Raw genomic sequence first — 12752 nt, 5'->3', positions numbered from 1 at the left:
CACTGACTATTAGTCAAAAGTGAGACAAGGAAACACGGTCTATCCCACATTACAATGAACTTCCAGAAATATTCTATCGTACAACATTTGTCTTTGTTCAATTGCTACACACCTCCACTATGTCCCTGACAAAAACCTGTGTGGCAAGATTTTTCTGAACACAAGGCAGCATCATATAATTTAAAAGTCTCCCCCTTGCCCACAATCATGCTTGCCTATCTTTTCAGTCTATTAATATACAGAGCATTCCCTGACATTCGATACGAGACTCGGCAGCAAGCGGCCCGGCATCAACGCTTGTCTTTCCCGGTGAACGGGTCCGCGACAGTCGCAAGCTAGTCTGATTTTTTCGATCTCTTTCCCTTTATGTTCACATTGCAGACTGACGCCAGTATAATCCTCCCTCGGAAGTTGTGTTGTGTCTGTGTGTTGAAGATTGTGGCTTAATATGGCACCACAAAAGTTTACATTACAACAAAGGATTTATCTTGTTGACAGTTACTTTGGAAAGAGGAATTGTGGAGAAGTGTGACGACGTTTTGCAACGAAATTTCCTGGTGTTCTCGTTCCGCATATGACCACTATATTAAACCATGTAAAAACGTTTAGAGTAACAGGGTCAGTTCTGAATAAAAGTGGAAAGAAAAATGGGGAAATCTAAAAAATATAGTATACCTACAAAGACAATCCGCACACCATCCGTGAGTTAAAAGAGAGTATTGTATGAGAAATTGGGAGAATTACAGTAGACGAACTTGCATGTGTAAATGCCAATTTTCTTCGGAGATGCCAGGAATGTGTTGCAGCAGAGAGATATCATTTTCAACACCTTCTGTAGTCAAGGTTAGTACACAATATGAAAACTGTAATTTTAAAAGCAGACTCTACTGACTGTCACGGACCCCGTTCACCTGGAAAGACAAGCACTGATGCCGGGCCACTTGCCGCCGAGTCTCGTAGCGAATGTCAGGTATTCTACAATTAGGCAATGCAAAGATTATTTGGTAATGGTTCTGAATGTTTAATGATTTTTGCAAGTTTTATAAGAGTATTAGGAAGTGTTTTAGAATACTGGAAATCTTTGTGGAAGTAAGTTTGAAGCTTGGAGTAACTAATTAGGACAGTTAAAAACTTCACTAAGTATTATTTATTGGAGAAATTATGATTTGAAAAGTAACTTATGGAAGTGTTCATACTTTGCACTGAGTAGCAGTTGTTGGTTTATGATCATCTCAGGCATGGAGTTGCAGCAGATTTCATGCTCAAAGCGGATTTCGTGCTTGAGACCAGATGTTACATATACGTAATCAGGTGTTGTAAGCATTTAGGGACATTACTTTAATGCTAAGAGCTCTAACCGGTAACTGTTCCGATTGTTTTATGATTTCTCCTAGCACAAAGACTAATTATCATAGAATTTTGAAAATCATTGTCACACAAAATTTGAACCTTCCTTAAAGTAATGAGTACTGTTTGGACTCGAAAAAAGTTATTTATGTTGAAATAAAACAACTTGAAAATTGCCTTACGCACTTCTCATGGTCAAGATATTCTCCGTCGACAAGCGACAGTAAATATCGTAGAAGCGTGGGAATGAATGTAGAAGTAAATCGGAACCTTAGAAGAATGCATTTAGGGACTTTTTTTTAATGCTAAGGGAACCAAACCTAACCTAACCTAACCACGAAAGCATATATTGAACAAAACCTTAAGTAATCACTAAAACTCCGCAGTATGTGTTAACAGACGTACATCGAAATTAAACCATGTAAAAATTGCATTAGTAGCATGATGAAATCGCAATAAAACAAAAGGAACTTGGGTCCTCTAACCTAACAACAAAAGCACTTAGTGATGTAATACCGGTAAAAATTTACTATCCTTCAGACACCTCTAATTTTTTTGTTTCGTCAAATTTTGACATTCGTACTTACGTATCTGCTTCGCAGAACATTCCTGAAGGTGTATCAACGTTGTTTTGATGAAATTTGAACTGTTTCCTAACCTAACAGAACTATCCTAACCACGTGCCAATGGTTCGTGGGGCAAGCACCAATGGTTCGTGGGGCTAGCACCAATGGTTCGTGGGGCTAACGCCAATGGTTCGCAATTATTTCCAATTTCTAGATCCTGATACTAACAGGACACCAAATTTTAACTATGTTTCCTAAGCTAACAGAACTAGCCTATCCACGCACCAATGGTTCGTGGGGCTAGCTATTCTCCGTCGGAGAATTAATTTTCAACGAACAACATGAATTTCAGCTCTGAAACATTCCCACATCACACAAAACACCTTCCCGATGTTCGACAATGCTACAGGAACTTATTACGGTAAGTAGTTTCTTCTGTAAAAATAAATAAATGTGTCCGAAGGATAGTAAACAAGTACCGAAAGAATCACATAGGAGTATATGGAAGGGAAAAATTGTTATCCACAAAACATGCAGCAAGTGATCACCATGACCGAAGTATGTATAACAGACACACACAGAATTAAACCATGTAAAAAAAATGGCTGTGCAAAACGATTGATTCAGAATTAAACAATCAGAACTTGGGCCGACACTTTATGTACACGTTATGTTAACTAAACCATATGTATAATTGCCTAATAAAATTGAAAAAAAAGTTTGTCAATGTACGATCATAGAAAACAATAAATAATATCACTTGGGCAGATTGTGGCCCACAATTATGCATTTCTATTATCTTCTCCCTGATTCCGTAAAATAAGTAAAAAGGGTAAGACTGCAGAATATGGGCTGCTTAGGAGGAACGCGGTTCATAATTTTTTGGTAATGTTTTGTAGTTAGTAATCGGGAAAAGTAAGTTTTAAGGTGCGGAAAAAAAATTTTCTTTAAAAAAAAACAACAGAAAAACGTGTCCAGGTTGGACAGTATTGAAATCGTAGCAACAAAGGAAAAGGCATATTCCTGCACAAATCTAGTGAAAGCAAAAAATGCCTATGTTGTTAGGTAGCTAGGTTTAGTTCACTTAGCCTAAATAATAGTTAGTCATTGTATTTATGCTAATGAAACCTAACCTAACAGGCCTAACCTAACCTTGTAGGCATTCCTCGAAGAAATAATGAAAGAAACTGTGCGTAAACAATATGGACACAAATGAATGGAGAGAAATGCATTGCTTTTAGTAGCAGGAAAAACATTTTTCATTGTATTTATGCTATTGGAACCCAACCTAACAGGCCTAACCTAACCTTGTAAGCATTCCTCGTCTGAAATAATGAAAGAAACTGTGTGTCTGTGGGTGGAATCCGGAGCGACAAATCAACTCGAATGCCGCAAAATGAAGGGTCTCACTTATCGCACAACAATGGAGATCACGATCATTTTCAAGCTTACTAATTTTTAAAAAATGTATTGAAACGGCGCGAAATGTTGAGCATAATAACCGGCAGCATACAAACAAAATATCTGCACATTGTATTCCGATAACTGAAATCTTACAATGAAAATATGCTACTGATGTTGCATGTTTCTTGCTTCAGATCATAAGTATCCTTCTGAAATATGAACATAAAATTAAAGCTTCCATATTTCATACTTTGTTACCTTAAACAGAAGGGCGGTGCCGACAGCTGGCCTACTGCTATTTACGTCAATGAATGAACATCCTTAGGGGCTGCATACCAATTGTTTGTCTTCGAGAAGTTCTAGGAAGCATAAATATCCGACACTTTCATTTCACTTTGATATCCAGGGCGAAAAAGTTTCGAACCTCGGAATTGAGTGACTTCAACCGGAAGGTTGTTGCACCTTGTTGATAAAATCAATCAATAACAAATTCTTCCCCATTGTCACGATGAGAAACAAGGATTAAATTAAAATTTTCCATCGCTGCAACTTATTATTCTCAATACGGAAAAGTATATGCAGGTTTATTAATATAATGCATAAAATTTGTAAATGTTTTCAAGTAACCAATCGATATTTCCCACTACCAGCTGTACGTTTAAAGCTTTGCACATGTAGATGCGCTGACAGTGACGTCATGTAACCATGGTGACGACAGTGGTGCCATATTGAAGTAAAAACTGTTGTATAAACGAAAGCTGTTTTTACCAAAGTGACTTGGCATAAGCACTTATGTGCCAAACAACCAAAAAGGAAGGGTATGAATGGAGCAGGTCAGGCAAAGTTAACCATAGGTGGTAATACGATAGTTGTGTCCTTGCGCTTCAGACAGACAGTTCTCCCAGAGGTTTGATTTGATTTGGTGTATTTTACTTCGCATTCGAACATTAGTGATCGCGTTGATATGATGAAATTGATGAAAGAACACACATGCCCAGGCCGGGATTCGAACCCAGGACCCCTGGCATCGCGGCACTTAAATAAATCGGAAATGTGATACTGAACGTGCTGTTATGATGTTTTTTTGTTTGTTTTTTAACCTGAGAAAGTATGTCGGGACACGCTAGATGTATAATCAGTTCCTTGAAACTGGGATTTTAAAAAAGATCATCATCGACAGCAGAAAAGATATCGGAATTCAAATAAACGTTAAAAATGTTTGCATTGTATTTCGTATACACAGTGGCGTGCCAAAGGGGAGGTCGGTGGGGGCATAACCCCTCTTTGGCCCAGCATTCCAAAAAAATAACGTTAAAGGCAGGAAAATGTGGCAAAATGAGGGTTGACTACTAAAAACAGGTATACAATACAATTTCGATTTAAAAATTCTGGGCCGGACCCTGTGGCCGAGTGGTTAGCACATCGCGCTGCGACGCCAAGGGTCCCGGGTTTGAATCCGGCTCGAGCTTGGTTGTTTGTGAATATCCATTCATCAATTTCATCATTTCATCACTCATCCCATCTTTGCAAATTAGCCAAGAGGGACAAAACGGGAAGTAAAATAAACTATCTCAATCAATCAATTAATCAAAAATTCTGGTCACGCCACTGCGTATACATCACTTGCATTTTTCACAATTTAAGTGTTCTGTTGTTGTTAGGAGTTGGTACGTTAAACACTACTACATAATAATTCCGTATGGTTGTAGTTTTAGACTTGTTTCTTTAATGATATTACACTTTTCGACTTTGATAGTAAAAATGATCCTGTTTTATATACAAATTTATCACGAAGATAGTAAAAAAAAGAGTAAAGTGCTCATCTGTGCTGTGCACCACGCCATGAAGGCGTAAAGGGGTGTGGAGTTAGGGTGCACACTTTCTTGATCATGGCTGATGGTGGAAGTGATATGATCAGCACTACGACCCTGGCCGCCTTTACCCCCCCAGAGTTTCCTCCAGGTACCCACTTTGTAACCAGTACGCCACGGAGGTCGACAACGACTGAGCTACCGCCCAAGAAGATAGTTATTTTTTAAAAATATATATATATATCTTCTGTTTCACGTATCAACAATTCTAGAGCGTTCTTATTTACAGGAAGTATGATTTTGAAAGTGTTGTAACAAAATAGAGAAACTATATACGGGGAAAATACATACAAAGAAACACTCTTATTATTATTATTATTATTATTATTAAATCTTAGCTTTACATTTTCGGAAACCTATGACTTGCTACATTACATTAAGGTTTAAGAAACTTTCCGAAATTTTCCCACAAGGTGAAAATCTCGAATTTTACACAGTTTCCCCCTCAAGCTATAATATTTTCAATGTTGTATGCGCCTGAAACTTCTTGGAATTAACCATTTTCATTCTACAAATGAATTAACCACGTTTAAATATAATTGTTTGGAATTTCCTGACTTCAGGTTCCCGAGAAGTCAGGACATCATTTTCCGAAGTCAGGATCTGGAAGGGAATTTTTCCCCCCGAACTCATTACCGACATTTCGGAATCCCAAGCACCCCTAGTATCAGCTGGTGAAAAGAATAAGATATTTGTGTGAAGAAATGGGCGACTAATGTACAGTAATTTATTTTAATATTTTGTTACAGCTATTGCTATCAATAATGTGCATTTATCTAACTTCAGAGAGTCAATAGGCTTCGTTGAATACAAACATATTTCCTGTTTACACCTAAGTACTTTTACATATGGCAGTAAATGTTGGAAACTGCAGCTAATCAACAATTTACACTTGGCCTAGTGGCGGTGACATTTTAAATCCGGTCCTGCTCAAGGACAATGGTGTGAATGGGATGATACATATTCTGTATAACTCAGTGCTCGAAGTGAATGAGGATGCGGGGGATGGTGTCCCCCAGCTAGCAAAATTTTTGCAAAGCATTCCTCCAACCAGACGCAAGGCTCGACCAAACCTTCGGACGAGCAAAGGATTATATATGAGCTGTAAATCACTATTGATCGTGGCTGTACAACATAAGTCATGTGTAGCTTATTAAAGGGGTAATGCAACTAATTCAACTGTTGCTTTTTCATGTTATCTTAACGGGTCGCTAAATTTCCAAGTTGTTTACAGTTGAATGTCCTGTGGAAACGTGTTTTCTCGTGGTCTACTGTAACTTCTCCCCCCTCTCTTCCCTGAAGAAATCACGTGCACAAGTACTTGCTCGACCTTGACTGCACTTAAAATCCTCCCACCCCTTCCCCGTCGTCGGAAAGTTTAATTCGCACCTTCTCTGCCTGAAGAAAAAAAAATGCGAACTTCTGAAGATGCAAGTAGCGTGAAAGTGGGCTTTCATCACAGTTGACTCAATGCTTTCTTCTTCTCCTTTTTTTTCACGAAGCTATCTTGAAGAGCCTCATGTACCAGGTCAAGTATCTTAAGATCGACCACACTGCATGGTGGAAAAGTGACCCAATTGCTTCAAATTAAAATATGTAGACTGTGCACCAAGAGCACCAAGGGTACCGAGATGGTCTTTGAAACATCGAGACGAGAACAGAGCAGACTCTTCGAGACTTGTCGAGGCTAGATGTCTGTGAAGTCAAGATCCCGAGACTTTGGAAAATTATAAGTATACAAACTATACGGCGTATTCCGCCTAGATAACGAGATAACGTTACATGATTAACTCTATATCCATCAGTAGCGTACGCAGGATTTCATCAAGGGGGGTGTTATCTCGAAAACTTTCTACAAATTCACATTACCATTGTTTTATTATACTTTCATTAATTAATAATAATAAATTAATTAATAATTCTTATAATTAATTAATTAGTTTAATTACTACTAATGCAGCTGCTATTTATGAAAGAAATAGAACAAAATTACAATTCTTTCGTTTCAAAATAATTGTCTAGTCAACGGTTATTTGTATATGATAAGTGAGACATTTTAAGTGTGAAGAAAATCCATAAAAACAAGCAAATATATTAAATTTATTGAAATAATCGAAATATGAAACTCATTCAAGGAGCCGCGCTGGTCTAGTCTGACAACTTCGTGGGATATCCGGGTTCGATTCCCGGAATTGGTTGGAATTTATCCAGCCTTGTCTCCGCACCCAGCCTATGGGTATCTGAGAGCAACCTTGGGGGATGAAGGCTGCCGGAGCATGGTGCTGATCACATCATCTGCAAAATAGTTCGAGATCAAGAATCTTTGGGGCCCACCACACCACTATGTGTGACTTCATGGCACGGTGCTATATACACGGGGGAATTTACATTACCTTTACCTACGGAACTCACCCAGGGTGATGATGAAGCGCGAGAATACATGTTGCTAAATTCCACTGAGTCTATGTTTTCGTTGTAAAGTAAGTTTATAGACATTCCAACACATTTATCCCTTCTAGGTGATTCACAAAAGACTTCTTCGACATTATTTAATGATGTGGATGTAGACTCAGCATCACTTGAGAGTTCACAAGGGGATGTGAAATCAGTGCCGGGAAGAACGTTTGCAGTAAGGACGAAGCAATGAATTTTCACAATTCTCGCAAGAGTCACTGCGCGAATTTTTGCAAAAGAAAATTGCAAAATTGAACTTTGCGGCCGCTTAGATTGTGTTTGGAATGTTGTGTTTTTCTTCATGCTGCATGGGAATAATAATCCAAATTATTATTATTATTATTATTATTATTATTATTACTGTCGCAGATCTTTGACTGTGATAAATTAGCCATTTTTAATTTTTTCTACAGCATTTTCCATAATATTTCAAGAGCTCAAGGGGGGGGTTAAACCCGGTAACCCCCCCTTGCGTACGCCACTGATATCCATACACACATATACAGGGTGGTAGAGTTCGTGTTCACTCTACCGCAGAGGAACGTTACCGTAGTACATCTATACAGGATGAAAATCACAGAAGTTATTCCTGCCCCGGATGCTTACCCTTACAAGGGAAGGACTTCACCTGATGGAAGTCCCATTCACTTCTCTCGAAGGGCAGTGGCGTAGCGGTGGCTATCGCGATGCGAGAGAGCCCTCCGAGGTAACACGATCAATGTAAGAAACAGATGATGTGGATCAACAATGTCAAAATTCGAATTAGAGACCTGTAAGGTGAGCATGGGAAAGAAGGAGATGATCATTACTGTCCGTGGTTTTAGAAGAGGTTTCAACTATTAGAGTTAGGTCTATTGTATAGTTGAAGTCCTGATTCGAGCACCAGTTCGGCATCTTTAACATAGCGCGAGAGTAGTAAGCCGACCGGGCACGTATCCGGTTTCTAGCCAGCACCCGTTTTTCTGAGAAAAGTATCACACTGAAAAAAATGCATAGATAACTGCAATCTCACGTTATGAAATCTCTAAAGAAAATGAATTGGAACCATTTCACTAGTACTATCAGTTCCTAAAACGGACGCTATTGGTGTGAAAGGTTTGAGGGGAGGATAAACTGGGCTCCACGTGAACTTGACATTTGGTTGTCACTTGTCACAGGTGAAACTGATCTTTCGGAACTTTCTTTGAAGTAAAGTGGCGTTCGAATCGAGACTTCAACTATACGAGTCGGGGAACAATTCACGACGTGGTGTTTATTATTATTTTCTAGTATGTAGAAGGTGGGCGTACTGACTCAGTTAGAGGAGGCGCAGGCAACTTGATATGGGTCCCATCCGAAATGCCGAATTAACTTACTCTCAGATGGCCATCAATAGGAAATAAACCTCATATCATACCTTTATACACAGGTTGTTGTAAACTTACAGAGTGTAAATTTTCTACAGTTAAGTCTCGGTTGGACCTTTCTGGCTGCCACTACGACATTTCTTTCCAAATGTTCCTCTCCTTTCGAATAACCGCTATGATATTCCAAAATCTGAAAAATTACATCAGCTTAGAGTTCCTTCTAGAGCACTGACGTTAATTTTCGTGTGGCTTGCTTTTGCTGTTATCTAGATATTATAAATAGTTTAATAGACTTATGTAATCACAAAACGTTTGATAATATCTAGATAACAGCGAAAGTAAACCAATCGAAATTCACGCCAATGTTCTAAAGAGTGTTCCAATAAGAATGATATGATTTTGAAATGAACTGGCAACTATGCTTCAAATGTTATAACTGTCACTAGTTGTCATTTGTGTTTAGTATACTGTGACAATTCATCATGGCTAAATACACGCTTCAAGAAAGTCGTTTGGTTATTATCTAAAAACAAAACTATGAAAATAGACGTTCTATTGAACTTGAAACAGCTCATAATTTTGGGCAAAAAATTATCTTCTCAGATGAAGCTAATTTCTGGTTAAATGGACATGTTAACAAACAGAATTGTCGTTTTTGGTGTGAAAACAATGCACGAGAGATTCACGAGAAGCCCTTGCATCCGCAAAAGGTATGGTGTGGTTTATGGCATGGTGGCATCATCGAACCATTTTTTTTTTCAAAACGAGGTAGGAGATGCAGTTACAGTGACTGGTGAGCGGTACCGATTGATGTTAACAGATTTTTTGTGGCCAAATTTAGATGAAATTGATTTGGAGGACATGTGGTTGCAACAAGACGGTGCCACATGTCACACTGATAATGCCACTATCGACGTATTGCAAGAACAGTTTGGTGAAAGGATAATTTCAAGAAATGCAACTGTTAGTTGGCCTCCAAGAAGTTGTGATTCAACTCCTATAGATTGCTTTTTGTGGGGTTATTTGGAATCTATAGTCTATGCAAACAGACCACGAACCCTTGATGCATTAAGATTGAACATCGAACGCTGCATTCGTGACATTAGGCCCGAGTTAATGCACAAAGTCAACGAAAATTGGGTTCATCCAATTCACTCGTGTGCACGAAGTCGAGGTGGACACTTAAGTGATGTGTTATTCAAAACATAATGTAATAAACTATGCTTCAAAATAATATAAAAAGTTTGGTTGCATCTGAAAGAGTTTTTATTTTATTTCATTGTAAAATCATATCGTTCTTATTGGAAAACCCTATAGAAGGAATTCTAAACTGGTGTAATTTTTCAGATTTTGGATTATCATAGCGGTTTTTCGAAAGGAAAAGAAATTTAGGAAAAAGTTGCCCAGCTGGTCGCCGCAGGTCCAGCCGAGCCCAGTTGCAATCTTTGCCACATGATAAACAATAAAAGTCGGATATTCATGAATTTTTATCAGTATTGCTCATTTTACATGTGGTGTTTAAAACTAACTTCCCACCGAATATTTTTATGGGGCTCCAAGCCTTTCTCATATTCAAATAAGAGTTAAAATAAATTTCTCACATTGTCCACACCTGTTACATGTTACACGTTATACTGTGACAAAGTATTTGATTTTTCTTTTAACTGGTAAACGCAGGCCCAAAAACTGAATAGAAGTTCTGTATTCTACATCCATCTTCTGTTGCAAAAGGAATATATGAGTTAAATGTTACTATTATTTGAGCAAGTTTGTGTAGTTCCGTTTTGAAGTTTATGGGCATTTCTGTCGAATCAGCTTTTCTTTTCGTTTTGATTAAGACCATTTTTTAAACGCTTGTTTCTTGAAAAAGTCTAAGATATCGGAAAGAAATGGCACCGTTAAAATTAAGATTACTAATATCGAGATCCATTGACATTCAAAAGTAATTTGGGTTAATTATTAGAAAGGACTGGTACAAGTAAGTAATAGTTGCAAGACACTTGTAACTTCATCCCCCCCTCCACACCGCGCATGGAGAAAATCCTGCGCTCTGGGAGGAAAGTCTTTCTTTCCACTCCCTTATGGAGAAAATCCCGCGCTCTGGGGGAATGCCTTGCTTACCCCCTACTTTTTGCAGGAAATCCTGCGCTCTAGGGGGAATGCCTTGCTTGCCTCCTCCCTTATGGAGAAAATCCTGCGCTCTGGGGAGAATGCCTTGCTTGCCTCCTCCCTTCTTCAGGAAATCCCGCGCTTTGGGGGGGAATACATTGCTTGTCTCTTTCCTTAAGCCAGTCTCACACGGCAGTTAGGTAGGGCCTCACTTCGCCATCGACTTCTAGCTTCGTTACTTAACGATCGTGTGAGTGCTTTCTCTTATTCAGTTCCCGACAGAATTAGAAACTGTCTCTAAATCCATCGTTAATGCCATAGAACTACCAATCAGAATTGGGAAGCATACTGGCAGCTGAAGTAGGAAACATAACCAATCAGAAGCGACCTCTAGGTCACGAGTGCAGTTGTAATGACGGCTGCGTGAAATGTAAACAATGTATCACTTCACATTTTCAAAAGCCGATAACTATTCAACCAAGAGGAATAACGTTTCTTGTAAAACGTTATTAGGTACAAAACAATGGCGCAGCTTAAATACATACATTACAACGTTTACTGTACACGTATGAAAGAATACTTTAGTTGTTTCAAATGTAAACACCGTGCACTCAACATAGATGGTGTAACTGGACGTGCCTTTCATGATGTATATGTTATACATTGTAATCGCAAAAGCTAGCCGAAAAGTTACATAAAATGCTTGCGTTGCGTGTAAAGTATTATCTGCTATAAGATTTTTGGAAGCTTTTACATAGCATTTATGCTAGCAAAAATGGAAATGCTAAAGGAAATGCTTTCGTCTAAAGCCGGCCTTAATGATTGGGGTGTAGAGTCTACTAATTATTATTGTTTTAAATAAATAGTTCGTATGTCTAAATTTCCTACTGAGATACTGTTATTTTACTTTCACAACAGACGCGAATACTATTTTATTTTGAAGTAAACTAATCACTGAACAGCCACATACGTATATATGAACACTCTGGTTTGTTGGCTGGCTGTAACAAATAACTGTGATGTGTGTAGAATCGCAGTAAATTAATCTGCTAGTGTTGTAATCATATATAAGTTATGAATTGTAATTAGTTCTTGATGGACTTCAAAGTAAATTTCACAATAAGTATTTCAGGAGCAAAGAAGTTTTCAATGAAATATAAATATAATATGGTAACTTATTAATGTTAATGTAAACACCACAATTTTTGCACTTCGATTTGAATCTTGTGAAGTTTGTGTAATTTAATTGACTAGTTGGTATTGGAGGATATATTTCAAAACCGTACGAGAAGGGTTTCATTAGAATATACAACTTCTATCGTAATATACGGGTAATGCAACTTTATGCTAGTGTGTCCGTAAAGTTATCAACATATGTTATATGCTCACATTCACTGCCACGGGTTACATGTGCTACGTTTTTCAACAGTGTCAATGTTATTCTTTTAAGAGAAAACATTATTTTCCCAAATCTTCAGCAGTTATTAGTATCTAAACTTGCGAAGTGGTATACCGTATTTGTGCTGTCGCCATTTTTAAAGATGCGATTTTAAGGATCGTGTGAGACCACTTTTGCTGCCTTGGCGAACTGAAGACGTAAAAAATCTTATGGTAGTGTCGAGTCGGAGGTGGGTAGGGAAGTGGGGCCCTACTTA

At 38.2% G+C, this 12752-nt stretch overlaps 1 protein-coding gene across 3 annotated transcripts in view; it reads right to left on the bottom strand.

Moving 5' to 3' along the window:
* Window positions 1–12752, bottom strand: part of LOC145977786 (very long chain fatty acid elongase 4-like) — a 144301-nt gene that overhangs the window by 33151 nt on the left and 98398 nt on the right. Inside the window, exon 1 of one of the 3 annotated variants that reach the window (XM_083110081.1) lies at window positions 3576–3951. The exons of the other annotated variants lie outside the window; for them this stretch is intronic. The gene's annotated coding sequence lies outside the window, so the exon portion shown is untranslated. Of the gene's footprint in view, window positions 1–3575; window positions 3952–12752 lie in introns of those variants that run through there. 3 annotated transcript variants of the gene reach the window in all.

This window comes from Lepisma saccharinum, chromosome 1, assembly GCF_977018435.1.
Source record: "Lepisma saccharinum chromosome 1, izLepSacc3.1, whole genome shotgun sequence".
In the NCBI taxonomy this organism is placed as follows: Eukaryota; Metazoa; Arthropoda; class Insecta; order Zygentoma; family Lepismatidae; genus Lepisma; species Lepisma saccharinum.
Note: the sequence above shows the minus strand (reverse complement) of the source record. Positions and strands in the feature narration are given on the sequence as shown.